Genomic DNA, 17434 nt, shown 5'->3' on the forward strand with positions numbered 1-17434 from the left:
CTGAAAAACAGAATATAGTCAAATCCTTAGATGTTGCCCACTTCAGGTTACTTATATGGAAAGCACCTTTTCACTTAATCAGGAATTAATTTATCCTTTGCATTTGTGAGACTGTTCTCTTACACTAAACCTTTACAGTAGCTACCAATGCCATTTTTGTTTTTCTGAAATGCTTTCCTTTATTTACACTTCAATCTTCAGTGTATCCTGTACTACAGTACAAATTGGGGGGGGGGGGGTGTTATGGGATAAAAAAGCACATTAAAACATTACCCTACCCACCTTCCTAAGCGATAGCATTGCGGCATATGTAGTAATGCCATAAACCATAGAATGTGTGGGGAAATTGAACAATTTAATATAGCACTATAAATTGCTTGTTCCTCCAATATGGCTAGAAAACCAATTTTCACAGTAGCAGGCCACGAGAGGTAAACACATCCCCAATGGAAGAACTCTTTCAGATTGAAATTGCAGCAAATGAGACATACTTATTCATGACCATGGGAATGTTGATGGGTGGGGGTGGGGAGAATAATAATTTCAAAACTTTTCCTTCTCCTTCTTCTCCCCCACCCCCCCCTTTTTTTGCTTCTAAATAAATTACCAATAGGCACTGCTAGCCTAACTGAAGAGCTTCTATAACTTCAGACAGGTAATTTACATGCAGTGATTGGATGTAGAATTGATGCATCAAAGGGACCATGGCGGTTCAGTGTTCTCACTGCGCCCTTTATACCCTTTTAGCTGCATCCATTTTCTGTAACTAAATAGCTGGAAAAAAATTTACATAATCCATTCCTCCACAGGCATAATATCATATGAGGGGTGGTGTTGGTTTTTTATTGTACCATAATTGGAGATGGAACAAATGTGCCTCCCCAGGCAAGTTCTTGGTTGCATGTAATGTTTGTACATATGAAGTCAGTAGACTAAACATCTCCAAAGAATGAACATCTAAAAAGCACCAGTATGTTATTACAATCTGAATCTAGTGTGTTGTTGGGGGCAAAAGTGGGCAAGGACCCCCACCCATTGAGCTCCAACTGGACCATGCTGGGGAGAAAGATGGCTGCATTTTGAAAGCTGCCAGGAGACACACAACTGACTATAATAATCATTCATATCTATTTATGTACCTACCAGGGCCATCTTAAGCATATCCGGTGCCGTGGTGCAAAGCTCCCTCCGCCCCCCCCCCCATTTCCCAGAATTGTCAACCTTTTTTTAGGGAGGACAGCGCTGCTTCGGCACGGCATGGCGGAGGCTGGCGAGGACAGCAAGCTGGTGCTGGGAGGGAGGCGCCACGTCCAGCCTCCTCCTCTTCCCTGGTGCCCTCCAGAACTTGGCACCCTGGCACCCCGTGCCACTAGCCTCTATGGGTAAGATGCCCCTGACACCTACATGCTTTTCAAGTGCTCAGATAATTTCATATACATTAGCTCAGTGATGCTTACAACACCTTACTGGGAATTGCAGGTGGGGAGAGCGATCTAGTGCTTGGATACTGCTTACGGGTTTCCCATTGGGGCATCTGGTTGGCCCCTGGGAGAGCATAATGCTGAACCAGATATGTCTTTGGTCTGATCTAGCAGGGCTCTCCTTATGTTCTTATATTGAAGGGTGGTTTGTTGTTTTTTTAAAAATCAATGAAATCCTTAAATCCTGCAATTTTGTTCCAGCATTATTCCTAGCAGAAGTGTCCTTCATATGGGCTGTTGGAGCAAGGTCACTCAAAAAACGCTTCCTGCCAGATGTGCTTTCCTGTACAGTGAGGATAACTTTGAGCTCCTGACCCATATGACCGGTGGCACCTGCATACCCTCCAACATTTCCCTGATGAAAATAAAGACGTCCCATTCCATAATGATAATTTTACTATTTATTTTACTATTTACTATTTACATCCTACACATCTTACTGGGTCACCCCAGCTACTCTGGGAAGCTTCTAACATATATAAAAGCATAATAAAACAGTAAACATTTTTAAAAAAAACAACTTCCCTATACAAGATTGCCTTCAGACAGCTCGGGGGTCAGATAACTCCATGCTTCCAACATTTCTCCAATGAAAATAGGGACATCCTAAGGAAAAGTGGGACATTCTAGGATTAAATCAGAAACCAGGAAGGCTTCCCTAAATCAGGGACTTCCCTGGAAAATAGGGACATTTGGAGGGTCCGCACCTGTAAATGTTGTGCTGCAAAGGAGGGGATGCACAGGAGTTCATATCAGTGGAAGTAGTAAGTGCAGATTCGATGTGAGAGATGATATAATCCTTCATCCCTGGGTGCTGTGGCTTCCACTGATGGGCCTCTCAAAGGGAATGCCATGCCAGCCACATCAGGCCTCTTCTCCTGCAATTGTCTCCTGGGTGCAGCCATCCCATCAGGCTGCCTCAGTGGCAGAGATGGGAAGCAGAAGGTTCATTAGGTAAAGGTAAAGGGACCCCTGACCATTAGGTCCAGTCATGGACGACTCTGGGGTTGCGGTGCTCATCTCACTTTATTGGCCGAGGGAGCTGGAGTACAGCTTCCGGGTTATGTGGCCAACATGACTATGCCACTTCTGGCGAACCAGAGCAGCACACGAAAATGCTGTTTACCTTCCCGCCGGAGCGGTACCTATTTATCTACTTGCACTTTGTTCTTTTGAACTGCTAGGTTGGCAGGAGCAGGGACCAAGCAACAGGAGCTCACCCCATCGCAGGGATTCAAACCGCCAACCTTCTGATCGGAAAGCCCTAGGCTCTGTGGTTTAACCCACAGCGCCACCCGCACCCCTAGAAGCTTCATTAGCTCTGCCAAAAGCCCAGCTCCATCAGGCTCCTTCCTACCCCTGAAATGTCCCAGCTGGTCATTATAACAGGGGTCGGCAAACTAAGGTCCGTGGGCCAAATCAGGCCCTATTGCCTTCAGGATCCAGCTGTCCTTACATCAGAGTGGGGATTCTGTTCCTTCGGGCTGAACCATTTTCCCCCTGCGCCATTCCATTTCCCCCCTTCCCTCACACACACAGCGGTGGCTCCTCCTCCCTCCCTCCTCCTGGCTTCTCCCTGTGCTGCCTAGAGGAGGAAGGGAGTTCTTGTTGAAACTACACTGAAAAGGATATATCAAGAACTCTGGCCAAAAGTTTCAATATAAGGAATAATTCCTACTCAAGAGTTGAAATGAAAAACGTGTGTATTCTGCTAAGAATAACAGTTTGAAGCTAGTAGTAGATTTAAACACAACGTATAAGTATGATAGTTTTAAAGTAATGGTGAGTTTGGATACAACGTTTAAGTGCAGAAATAATGTCGTTTCAAATATACAATGATATAGTACAAAGGTGCATGAAATACCAGTGCACAACAATTGTTTTATACAAGTCTCAATAGCAGTCAAAATGAGTCCACATTATATAAAATTAGAATAAAGAATAAAGAATGAAGGATCAAATGGGGCCAAAAAGGAGTATCCGGAGTGTGAATCAGATGTACGGTTCAGTGGTGGTAACCAGGACAGGGCCCTGTTTCGGAGTACACGCCTTCTTCAGCTCGGTTTTTTGACGACTATAAATCTGTTGGAAGTCTGTATCATTTAGTTCTTTTATGTTTCTATTTCGACATGTGTCTTAGATAATTGCATCCAAGTTTTCTTGCGTTTCTCTGTGAGAAACTGCTACTTCCTGAGTGGCTTTTAAATACTTCAGTGTTGTATTATGATGCCAATATACACCATGGATAATTCATTTTGAAGAGCTTAACTGAAAAACTTCTCTCCACCAGACTACTAATCAGAAAAAAATACATTTTAGCAGTACCTAGCTATTATAATCCAAATGAATAAAAACATCAATAAGCAATCAGCTTCCTAAATTGCTCCTTTAAATTTTAACTAAGACTGCAGCTCTAATTATATTTTACTTTGATGTAAATCCAACCAAAATTAAGAAGGCTTTCCTAGAATCCCACTTGGTTTTACCAGATGTCCTTGATGTCCTTCAGTCTGTAGGGATACCCAGATGTCCGCCATCTTGTTTAAGTTTTGAATCTTCAGAACCCTGCTAGTAGCACATTTTCAGGATCAAAGTTTTTTCCTCCCCACAGGCTAAATTTGCATTTGAGTAATGAAACTTGCATTCTCTTCTGTAGCTAAAATATCACATGCTCCTAGCAAAGCAGACTCTGCCAAGAGCGAACTTCGCTAGTCAACGCTCTTGAGAGAATGATACTTTTCATTACAAGGGGATGCAGTTTAATGAACTGGATGGATTCACTTGCCTCTAGTGCTTCTCTGGAGCTTGTGATGATCCCCAGATGATGAGTCACAATTTGCATTTAAAAAGAGGCTGACAATTCTATTGAAAAAGCATCAGGCTCAAGAGCCTAGAAGCAGTTTCCTTATTATTTAGTCTGACTGATATTGGCTATTATTGCAGCCTTGATACTGTTCATTCAACAACACTGATAAACTATGTGTGTATTATTATTTTTTAAAAAAAGTTGCAAAAGATCCATAGGATGCTTACATATCGCTAACCAGATGAACAGAAGGAAATATCTGAGGAATTGTAGACCATCCACCCCTTGTTTCAGAGGATTGGAAGCTCAAAATGCAGTTTTGAAATCCCATTTTATCTTCCTCTGCTATTCTTGTTTATTTTCTTACTTTTTATGTTTGTTTGTTTATTTATTTATTTAGGAGATTTTCTCCACCGCCAACCTTTAAACTATAACATTGGTAAGCAACATAAAATCAACAATAAAATCCTCCAACCTTAAACCTTAAAATCAACCTTAAAACTCCAACCTTAAAACTATAACACTGGTAAGCAACATAAAATCAACAATAAAATCACATCAGTAAAATAAATGGATCATAAATTAATAGATCTGATTAATATATCCCACATTTCTTCCATCATGGAATATGCACCCAGTTCCTTAAACTGTCATCTATTCATGCCCTGACAAGATCCAAACTAGAATTGCCAATAATTTGGCTTGGGATTATTCTTATGCATTGAATGTTTCGTTGCTGTGGTTGGCATTTGTGTTATTCCTTTATGCTTTGTTTAGATTCAGTGTTGAATTCCCTGTAATTTTACTGTTTAACTGTGATGTCAACCTGCAGAAGGGGCACCTTCAAAGCTTCAAAGTCCGTAGACTCCCTAGTATGTTGAGCCCCAGATGAGGATCTGACATGCCAAATGTAGCTTAGCTACATATGGTTTGCTGAGGTTTAGCATTAGGTACAGGATCAAGCTCCCAGCTCCATAGGCCCGTCTCTGGCAGTACAAATACAACTTCTCAGCTGGTACATCCCAAGACCTCCTTATCCAAGGTGTGGGTGCTGGGAGACTGAAAGGTCCAGGGGCTCTGCTGCTGGCCCCTCCTTAAGATATGGTCTGGTCCTCCCAAATCCTTGTCATATGGGGTTGGGGCCTTCTGTGTTCCATTGCAGGTGGAAGAAGGACCTGTAGTGGAGCCAAGAGACCCTCAGCTCAGCTTGGCTCCTTTTCCAGGAAACTATTTTCTGCCTCTCTGGCAATTGCTTCTTCTGGGCTATTTAAGCTCCTGAGCCTCAACAGCCCTTCCAGTAGCAGGTGCTCCTATCCTGCCCTGCTTCCCCCTGTACAGGCTGAGTAGCAGCAGCCTTGTCTCTTGGTGAGGCAGATTGGGGCCATCTTAAAGGCAGTCACAGCAAAAGCTATTGTACCTGAAGTGATCTCCAGCAGATCTTTTTATCTGTTTGATGCCCATTTGCGTTGCCTATAGAAATTATTTTGTGAGGTGACTAAATAAATATTAAAAGGTATTTATTACTGTGTTAGGCTACAGTGCTATATACAATTACTTGGGAGTATGGTCCATTAAACTCAAGAGATGTATAGGGCTGTGCTGGACATATCTCAAGAAATGTTATGAGCCTACTTTATAAAACAAAAGCACAAATGACTGCAGCAAAATCTTAATGTAGACCATCAGTAATTTGAGTGAAGCTCTGAAGACCAACATGGGAAATAGATCACAAAATTCTGTTTGATTAGGCACAATTCTTTGTGTGGGTTGTTGTTGCTTTTACTAAATAGTTATACCATTAAAACTTGCTCCTGAAAAACCAGAAACAATGAGGGAGAGTTCTGGGGCAGAGAGCCTAGTCCAGTACTGAAGGAAAAGGCTCGCCACAATTGAACATGTGCTTGTAGCAATAATCCATTACTCTTGTGCCCTGGTAAACTAAACTGATTAAATGATTTTATATTTGCAAAGGAAGCCATGCATCAAACTGTTAATAAAGTTACTTATGCGCTACAGACACTAACTGACTCCAGCAATGTTTGCATGGGAAAGGGAGCAAAATCTATATTATTGATCTTTAAGGAAACACATACAGTTCTGTGCTATACTTTCAAGATGTTGAGGCTGGTTGGTTAAGAAAGCATGTGCCCATTTAATACTGTCCCAGATGCAGAGGCCTTGTTACTTAGTATATCACACAACATTTGCTGCGCCACTGATCAGAATTCTGACCTCTGTAAAACCTGGATGAGCATATCAAAAGAATGTTAAAGGAACGTAAGGATTTTCTAGAGGAGATGAGCAAATTCTTTGCTTCACCAAGAAAGACACAGACCACCAGATACTTGTGTCTCAGTCTCAGTCAAGGGAGGGCACTTGGAAGATTAACTTCTTGGTTTTACCAATGAATACAATTTAAGCAGCCACTGGGTCCAGATGGATCTAAGAGCTGTTAAAGAATTAACCTGTGAAAGTGTGCAGTGTAATTATCTCTTCGTAAATGATGTAAGATGACCAGGTTGGGTGCTCTGCAATTTGTTGAATTGCCCTTTCAAAGCCCGGTTGCAAATTGTGAGGATCCAGGATGTGCCATGCAAGGTACTGTTGTAAGACAGAGCCTCACTTTATTTTTGCTGGATTTTAGGTTTATTTTTCTGGCCCTTTGTAGGAGACAAATGAGATTGCAGTATTAGCAGGCTACTCTTTTCTCTATCATGTCTCTATAGCCATACATTACAATTTCAGCTCTTTTGACACTGATTTGCTTTAAAAGACACATTCCATTGGTGGTACTGATATTTCTCTGTCTGCCGCTGGTTTTATTTCGATAGGATCCATTGCTATCAGTAATGGCCTTTTGAAGTCTCAATTGTAGCAAGATAGTGGCATTATTCATCTAACGAGACTTGCCAGTATCCATATTTTTCATCCCGCACAGGCATTGCAAGATCAGGTAAGATTTCTTATGTGGCAAGCATTTGATAATAATACCTTGTTTAAATTGCTAGAACTATATATTTTTTCCTAGGATTTTTATTCTGTAAGATCTGTCAACCTGGCAATGATATCATTTCCCATTTCATAATTTCCCTCTTTCTCTCCATTTGATTGTCCCATCTGCTTTGGAGCCTGCATAATATCCATGTCCTTTTAATACATTATTTCAGTTTTTGAGCAATTGTGCCTTTGATGTGCTACATACTACTCATCACTAAAAAAGTTTCTGTTGGCTTGCAAATTGACTAGAGGTATGTGTTCAGTGTTCAACATGCATGCAGTACCACTTGCTGATAGAAAGGGCTTCAGACTATAGTTTAAAGACTGACGTGGAAGCAACTGTCTTTTTTCCTTGTTGATTTGTCTCTAGTACCACTAAGAATCATTTTGCTTCTCTATTTTCTATAATGTTGAGAATGACCTTGTAACCATTACATTTGCAGATGTACCAATGTCTATTTTGCATTTCGATTCCCCCCCCCCCTTAAGCTACAAATTATTTTATAATTGCACTTGTGTAATTCTGGTTTGTCTGTTTTTGTTACTGCACTTGATTATTTTAGTTCTGAGCTTAAAGCTCTTAGACAAGATATTTTGGCTCTAATTTGAAGGGGGAGGGTTGTGAGAGTTAGACAGAGTGGTGAACCTGGCCAGGAGATTTCATGGGAAGAAGCAGAAAGACAAGGTGGGAAAGAAACTCACAGCTGCTCCTCAAAACTTCTCCCAGGGGCTGATGGCCACCATTTCCCTTTCCCAAAAGGTCCCCAAGAACAAAGTTGCATAATGATGGACGCCACTCTTACAGGGAATTCTGGGACAGGATGGCACACACACCCTGAGAAATTGGCCAAAATGCAAATGGTGCTCAGCACTAAGCATGTTGTTCTTGTCCAAGACCTGGATGCTAGAAAGAAGGGTGTAAAGGCTGTTTTAAGGCTCTTGGGAACTAGGCCATCCTTAGCACAGCTCAGGAAATTCCTAACCCTTGGGAGCAAAGATTTATTGCGCTGCACTTGCCTGGATAAGGTCCTGACAACACTGAACTAAAACTTAGACCCTTTATGTGTTCTGTAAGCCTTCCTCTCACTAGTAACTGTCCTGCCTTAAGTTGATGCTAAGCCCTACCAACAATATCAAATGGGAGTTTGCAAAGAAAGAAAGATCAGTGATGGTAAGTGAAGGCAGATAAGTCGTTCTAGGCCTTCTGGCCTGTTTTTTGAGACAAGGAAGCTTGTATTTGTCATAGGAATGTTGTTACTAATGCATCTGCAATACATGTTATACTTCCCATGGCTGTCCAGGGTTTTGTTTATATATAAAGTTTCAAGAGAAACAATATTAATTGACAGGCTAAATTGATACATGGGCAGAGAGACAAATAACTGAACATTCAGTTTCTCTCTGTGTACTTCCTTTTGGAGTAAGATTTTTTCCCCTGTCATACTCATTTAGAATCCAAAATGTACTGAGCAAAAGGGGGAATGGATTGTGCTGACTATTTTAGTATGTCTCTTTTTAAAAATAAAGTATGCAAGGCAATGGGAAACAAGCAATGAGGCTTCTTATCAGTGCAAAAAAAAAAAAAAGTTGCATAGATCCATTTTCTGTGTACTGTTAAAATCTGTTGAGAACTCTGAGTTCAAGCAGCTGCTATAGTTGGCACGATTTTACAGAAACTGAAACTCTCCTTAGAAAATGCTGAGACACGACAAAATTCTCTTGTCTTCTGCAACTGGTACAAATAAAACAACCATGATCAAGAGTAGGAGGAGATGAATGTCAGTCTGAAATCAGCTGCCCACCACTGTTTTTCCTCTAGGTGGTATAAGAAAATAATGCATGAAGGGATGACAACTGGGGTGGAACTGAATCAAACCTCAGTTTCCTTGTGTTGTTCACAGGCTATAAAAACGCCATTAGAGATTCTTTGGGCAAGGAAAACCCAAATGGGGCAAATTATTCAGAGGTGTACTGCAAAACACTTTTCCTTGGGTGGTGACCATGCTCCCTGCAGCTGCCCAGTGCCATTTTCCCCAGCCCCACTCTTTAGCTACTCAGTTTGGTGTCGTGCCATCATCACACTGCAAAAAGAGACTAGCTATGTGATGACAAAAAGCCATATCAGAGTGAAGGTAATGCTTCAAACTCTTCCTCTGATTTGGCTTTACGATTGCACCATGTAGCCAGGCTTGGCTATGTGACACTATGTGAAAATGAAGGTAAGAAGCATTTCCTTTAGTCAGATTTGGCATTTAAGATAATGCCACATTGGAGTGGGGGAAATTCTTCTTTCCTTCATCCTGGCACAGCTGAAGGGGCATGGGGAATGCATCAAGCAGCATTAGGATTAGCAATTGCCATTGCTATGGTAACCATGAACAGGTAGGGAAGAAGGGGCTAACAAGCAAGTGGCGGTAGGACAGATATGAAAGTTTTGCATACCCAGACTTCCTTTATGCCCACTGGGTTAGTTTTTGAACATTAAGCTGAGCCTAATGAAGACTGAAGGGGCCTCACCCCATTCCCTGTAATCAAAGCTAGTGCTTGTGCGGAGAATGATAGAAGATGGGATGAAGGAATTCTCCCAGAACTGGAGCATTCTTCCATTACCTGCACATCCCTACATTGTTTCAGCAGCTTTTGATTCCATAGTTGTGACAAAATGCAAACCTCACCAACTTTAGTAGCGTCAGCAATATTTCTTTTTATTTTTGCTATTTGCTATTTATTTGTGCCTTGTCAAATTTTGTAGCACTGGTCATGATATGCTGCAGTGAGCATTATATTACAGATAGTGCTAAAAATATTACATAGCATATTGCATGATCTGTCCCAAATTGTGAATGTACCTTACTTCTGAATTATGGTGCTGGGGGAGACTCTTGAGAGTCCCATGGACTGCAAGAAGATCAAACCTATTCATTCTGAAGGAAATCAGCCCTGAGTGCTCACTGGAAGGACAGATCCTGAAGCTGAAACTCCAATACTTTGGCCACTTCATGAGAAGAGAAGACTCCCTGGAAAAGACCCTGATGTTGGGAAAGATTGAGGGCACAAGGAGAAGGGGACGACAGTTGGACAGTGTTCTCGAAGCTACCAGCATGAGTTTGACCAAACTGCGGGAGGCAGTGGAAGACAGGAGTGCCTGGCGGGCTCTGGTCCATGGGGTCACGAAGAGTCAGACACGGCTAAACGACTAAACAACAACAACCATTAGATTTGCTTGGGAGTAACAGTTATACTGGGAAGGCATGATCTCTGCAGTGCAAGGATTGCTCAGCTACAATTAGCCACCATAATGACAGTAAACATTGTGGTGGGGAACATTTGTGGAAGAAGGAGGCAGGGACTGTTCATCATCTCTGCATTTAATCTTCTTCATAGTGATAAAATGAGACAGCCCCATTGTATGACCACGAGCACAGGAAAAGGATGAGGCACAGAGAGACAGCTGAGTTCCTGATGGAAGAGGACAGACAGACAGAAACAACATAAGAAAAAGAATAAAGGTCAAGAACTAGCAAAATAAATAAATGACTCTCATTAGTTTACTGATGGAAGGATCACAAATAGGAGCCCTGTTTGATCAGACTATTGGCCAAAAAAGATACCTCACCACACCCATCTGACTGGGTTTCCCTAGCCACTCTGGGCAGCTTCCAACATAGTATAAAAACACAACTGTGTATTAAATACTTCTCAACTTATGGAATATATGTTCCATAAGAAGATTTGTAACATTAACAAAACAAAATTAAAATAATAGAAAGAAACAGACAATTAACATTTACCCTATCAGGGAAACAATATGCTGTTGCCAAAAACTACAACTTTTTTGGTTTTGTTCTTGTGTAGGTTTTTGCAGGAGGTCCTGCAAAGTATGCACTGCTATTCTGCAATTAATCATCACATATGCTTAATGGAATTGACTGACATATTGCATCTGACAAATGAGGCCAAGAAACAGGTGAAACCAAGCAGAAAGAGGGACATAATCAATAACACAGCCTGAGGGCACTGAGAGGCATTCTTGTATGAGAAAAGACTGGGGTGGAAGCCAGATCTAAAAACAGGGCAGGGTGAAACTAGGATTTTTTTTGTAGTAAATACAGGAGAGAACAAAATGATGCCACACAAATGAATGCGAACCTTTGAAAAACTGGATGTGGATCCAGTTAATGTCCCCTGAAGTCCCCTATTTTGATCCAGAATACAAGTCACTACAGCTCTTGGTGTGTGTACAAGACATAATGTTTTCTTCAGGGACCCACAGACTAGACAGAAGCAAAAAGAAAAGAAAAATATCAAAATATCTCGTTTTACAATTCCACTACGGTCCTGGATTCCGTGGGGTGGGGTTGGGGGGTGATATCAAGTCTGTGTCTATTTCCTCACCAGTCAACTCTGCAAAAGCTGTTGCATTCTGCAAGCTGCAAGCACTTGGAGATGATTCCTTGCTTTACATCCCTGGCTCTTGCTTAAAAACCAGTGCAAACCATCAGAATTCTTCATTAAAAGGAAAGCCACAAGAAATCCTTTCAATAATTAGAAATGTTTCTTCCTTTGTTTTTCTTTAGCAAATAGCTGCTGTGTGGAGCAGTAGGAAATTATGTTTCCTTCTAGGGGGTCAACAGCAGCGCATGCTTGTGGGTTTGTTTATCCTCGCAGCTGCTTGGCAATTATCATTTAGCAGCTGTTATTTTCCTTCCAGAAGGAAACTAGATTTGTCATTCCCCCTTGTTTCTCCCACAGATGAGGAACCTGCAGTGGGCGAAGAACAGCCTACCAAACAGACAGAACAACCTATAGTGTTCCTCCTTCTGGATGCTATGTGCTTGCTTCCCTCCCACCCACACATTACTTAGCAGTTCCATATGATCCCAGGTGTAGAAAAATAATTAGACATCTGAAGAGTTGTCTCATGTTATCTCAAGATGGCTAGAGTGGATGTTATTAGGAGACACAAATGAGGTGAGGTGAACATACCTGGTTTCTTTGCGATAATAGATCCAAATGCTGAAAGTACGAGCAAGGAGTTATAAAGATGCCACTTGCCTTTTGGAGAAAAACTGGTGACATCAAGCAGGTGTGTACTTTTCAATAAAGGATGGGGAACCTATCAATGTCTGTCTGACTAGGTATCAATCATATTTATACCCTCCCTTCCAATATAAAGGTGCTTAGCAGTTAACACAACCAATGTGTTTGAAAGCCCAGGAACAGCCACTGGGAAGGCTCCCTTGACTTCACACCAAACATTCTTCAAGTTTTGGTGGGACAGAAAGAAGGACCTCTCCAGAAGTTCTTAAACCCCATACAAGTTCATGTTGGAAAACACAGTCTTTCAGGTCTAAAGTAATAGTGGGCTTTGTAGGTCACAACCAGCATTTTGAATTGTGCCTAGTAATGGATTGGTGGCCACTGCCACTGTGATAACATGGGAGTCACAAGCTACTATACCTGGTTCGCAGCCAATAGTATGGCTGCAATGTTCAGAACCAGCTAAAGTTTCCAAACACTCTTCAAATGCAGACAGATTTGTGTACAGTGTGTTACAGCTGTGCAAATGAGTAAGGCGCACACCACCAGGGCCAGATCTAACGTCTTCAGGACTGGATGCAGTTGGTGCAGTACCCTTAGTTATGCAAAAGAGCTCTGGGGCATCACAGATTCAGGGCTGAATCTAGGAGCACACTCAAACAATAAGTGCTCTGTTCTGGATGATTCAGAAAGCCATTGGCTTTGACGTTATAGAGGCAAGCAAGGCAAGAACAAATTTGATTCTTTGCGATTTAGGCAGAATTCAAATATTAAGAAGAACTCCATTCCAAGATAATAATACAGATTAAGGAAAACGACATTTCAGATAATATGTCTCCATTTATTCAGCTAGACTAATCACCTCATTATTGTCCATCCTTTACAACAGACCATTTGCTGATGCTTATCTTTATGCTGGGACCAAGAAGATGATTTTGCAAGTGGCAAGAAACCTGACTAAAATTGCTTTTCTTTAGCTATCAGACAGTATCTTTCTTTCACTTGCTATTTCCCATTGTCACTGTCTCAGCAATTTACAATATCTTCTACCTGTTAAAAATATTCATCATGTGTCACATAATCCATCAGCAGCTTCTATTTGCCTATGTTGTAAACAAGAGTTTTTCCAGGTCCCCATTTATCATCAGATTATAGAAGTTTTCTACTGTTCGCTTTCCCCTGTGCTATGCCACTCATAATCTCACATCTCAGGGCAAAAACAACAGGGAGCGTGTGCAACAGGAAGTTCTTGGTTCAAATCTCAACTCTGCCATGGTTTTAGGAAAGCCAATCTTGCTCAGCATCCATCTCCCTATCTGCATTATGGGGGATAATAAGACTGACTCACCTTACAGAGCTGTTTTAAGTATTGCTATAGGCTATGCTTTTGGAGTATTTTGAACAGTTCACTGTGCAATTTGGGAAAATTCAGACAAGAACTATGTATCGTGGATGGCATCAGTACAAGGATGCATGCTTGTGAAATTAGTTTAACGCTATCCTGAAACAACAAAGTGCAAAGAGATGCAGAAAAGATACAGTTCAAACGAAGGAACAGGGTACCTCCAAGCATGTTTTGAGCCTACGAATTATTTTAAGGGGCATAAATGAACTTAAAGTCTGTGCACTCAGAGGTCCACTCCTGATTATGTTCTCTAACCCACCCTCTCATTTCAGGAGCCTAATTAGGTGGGAAAGTACTCTGGTCGTTGCTTTTATTAAACAATTATGAGTCAGAAACTCTTGCTAATCTACTGCAAATCAGCCAGAGATCTGCCAGTTGATCCCAATCTATCCTACCCTTGGCAGACTGCATGACACGCACAGCTCTGGCCTCCAGCACTTCGTTGTTGCTTCGCACCTCCCAGTATCTGCTGCCCCCACTTAGACTTGGCCAGATTATATACAGGTTAAATATCCACCTCCAGCATTAAAAGTAGTGCTGAACCAATATTTTCTCTTTCAATTACTCCCTCCAGACATTTGCAGGGAGAAGTGTACAAAAAGAGAAATGAAGATGAGGTGGGAGCACATTTCACCAAAATTATTAGGGAAGGATGGAAAAGTTTGGCTTACGTTACTTAAACAATGCACCAAAGTGTTTCTTCTGGTTTTTTAACTTTGGGAAAGGCAAGCCTCAGACAGCTTTCTGGAGCAGCTGTGCGAAGCACCAGGACCTCCCAATCCTAACATTGGCTCCTGATGGGGGCAGGCTAGAATGTTCATGGAAAATGTCCCACTATCGTTTGCCCCTGTGCTGTGGGCTGGAACATGCTGCTGAATCTTGGTTAAAACATCCCTTTGAACTCTGGTTCAGAAAGGGCCATAAAAGGAATTCACTGGGGCTGCTTGGCATTTGGGTGTTAGGCTTTGGTTTCTTTCTGTCTTTGTTTTGGGGGCATATTTTGGGCAGAAGACAGCAACTCTTGCAAAACCTGTTCTGCAGAAGTGGACTGCTGCCGGTAATTGGATGCCAGACATACTTTTAATGGTTTTTTTTAATACTTCTGAACTGTTTTCTGTATCCTGTTATACGGAATGTGGGGGATTGTGACATACAGCACACAAAAGAATACAGTGGATGAAAATACAACTCCTACTGTTTTATATGGATCAATCTGTCGGGCTTTTGGATGTAACCTAAACAATACCAGTGAATGTCTAATTTCTATTATTCAGGAAGCAATCCTCTGCTAAATGTACAGCAGCTGGAGTGCCTTAGGAATTGGCACAAGACCCTTGTAGCAGTAGATCTAGAAAATATGCTACTATTGGGATTCCTATGCCGGCATAATATCAGAGATATTCTCATGCCAGTTTAACTGACCCAGTAAATGAGGCAAGGAGGAAAACTCAAATGTATTGAAACCACCCCAGTTACATTTCCACTGACCAGTAGGGCTGGCTGCAGGTTTTTTCAGACCTTCCAGCACAGGATGCCCATTACTATCTCCCCATTATGTACCCCTGCCTCTCTTTCTCCTCCCATTATGGACTGTTTCCCTTTTCTTCTCCATCCCCTGTTCCCACATACTGGGACTCTGAGGGAGCAAAGCATTGAAGAGGCACTACTCCATTCTATTCAAGTACTCCTCCCAAGAGGAAGGGGAAAGTTGCCCCAGAGCTCCCTGCAGTGGCACAGGCCCTCTGGGGTCATCATGAGAGGCATGGCTGCAATAAGCAAAGCAGCCGGACTTGCAAGCTCTTTTTATTTCCTTTGGAGCTTGTAGGTCTAAAATGAGCACAAAGGCTCCTCCCATTCGGAACTGGGAGCTTGCCCCAAAGACCCCTGTGTCATAGAATCATAGAACTGTAGAGTTGGAAGGGACCCTGAGGATCATCTAGTCCACGGGCAGGCAAACTAAGGCCCGGGGGCTGCATCTTCTAAATCTGGCCCACAGACGGTCTGGGAATCAGCGTGTTTTTACATGAGTAGAATGTATGCTTTTATTTAAAATGCATCTCTGGGTTATTTGTGGGGCATAGGAATTCGTTCATTTCCCCAAAAAAACTATAGTCCGGCCCCCCACAAGGTCTGAGGGACAGTGGACTGGCCCCTGCTGAAAAAGCTTGCAGACCCCTGGTCTAGTCCATCCCCTGCAATGCCCCATATGGGGATCAAACCTGCAACTTTGGCATTATCAGACCATGTTCTAGCCAACTGAGCTATCATGGGGGCATCCGAGGAAAGCTCCCATTTTCTATTTGGAGAGACATCTGAGTGTCATGGGGCAGCAACTGTTTTGAACCTCTTGGGGCATCAAACTCTCTGCTCCACTCCCTCTGGGCACCTTTTCCAGTGGGAAATTGTCATCCAAAAGACACCTGTGAAGTCTTCCAGTTCCTGGTAGGAAGGGTGCCTGGAGCGAAAAGGACTTTCTACCACTTCACTTATTATGCTACTGCCATACACAGAGACTGGGGGTGGGGAGCCTCCATCCTATGGACCAAATTTGGCCCTCGAGACTTTAAGCCATAGTCCCTTGCCCCCACACTGCATGTCATATGTGACACCAGATATGAGGCAGGTAGAGATGCAATTGATTGACTGCGCACAAAGCTAATCCCTAAGGCAAGCCTTGAAGTTACTGCCCATCAGCTGCCTCTAGACTTTTCTGCTGAATATGTGAGGTCTGGAGGACAAGGCCAACAATGATGGTGATGATGGAGTGTCCCCTCCCACCCAATGCATTCATAGCTCTGTGGAGGGAAATTTATGAAGGAAACTAGAGCTAAATACATATGTAACTGACCAGACTGCAGGCAGATCCACACCATATATTTAAAGACCATACAATGCATGTTTAAAGCACATGACCTAGTGATCTTCTGTGTTCAGTTAGAAGCCTGTGACCATCATAAAGGTCTCCCTGACAACAACATTATTACTAGTATTATGGACGAGAGGGAAATCTCTATACCACTTTTCATGTCAAGACAAAATACCAAAGTGGTTCACAAATAACAACCATCTGCAAACATAATCTTTTCATTCAGCAGTTTAATTGCTGGACAGTTACCTCCTCCAGGAATTCTCCGCAATGCTAATAGCTAAACATTTGATATTCTTCAGCTCTGAAAAGGAGACAGAAATACTATAGCACTAACAGAGTAAAACAGCAGTATAAATGATCTGAGGATTTACTGTGCTTGTCAATCAAAGGGAGAAAAACATCTTAAACTTCAGAACAATATAGTCTTTGTTCTTGAACCTTTTGCCCACCTAATATAACCATGAAGTGGGCTCTTTTCTTCTCTTTGCAACAATCTGCCTCTCCTGTCTCATTCCTTGCTATATCCCACTAGTCCTCCCTCTTCCGCTTTTTCTTTTTCTCCCCCCACTTCTGTTCTTCTTTCTTTTCCTAAAACTCACTCAGTTAATTCAACACCCTTTGAAGAGCCATTGATTTTGTTTCCTCAGTGAGGATGAAAAAGAGGGGATTCAAACATCATACAGTGGTACCTCAGGTTAAGTATGGTACTTAATTCGTTCCGGAGGTCCATACTTAACCTGAAACTGTTCTTAACCTGAAGCACCACTTTAGCTAATGGGGCCTCCTGCTGCCGCCACGCCGCAAGAGCACAATTTCTGTTCTCATCCTGAAGCAAA

General features: G+C 42.2%; 1 long non-coding RNA gene across 1 annotated transcript; it reads right to left on the reverse strand.

Annotated features, from left to right (window-relative positions):
* Positions 1 to 10607: 10607 nt before the first annotated feature.
* Positions 10608 to 16637, reverse strand: LOC308477680. The gene is made up of 3 exons (XR_013986661.1): positions 16578 to 16637; positions 11680 to 11790; positions 10608 to 10743 (listed from the first exon to the last, which is right to left on the reverse strand). It is a non-coding gene; the product is annotated as an uncharacterized lncRNA (long non-coding RNA).
* Positions 16638 to 17434: the final 797 nt, after the last annotated feature.

This window comes from Podarcis pityusensis (assembly GCF_964106645.2).
Source record: "Podarcis pityusensis genome assembly, chromosome: 5".
Classification (NCBI taxonomy): Eukaryota; Metazoa; Chordata; class Lepidosauria; order Squamata; family Lacertidae; genus Podarcis; species Podarcis pityusensis.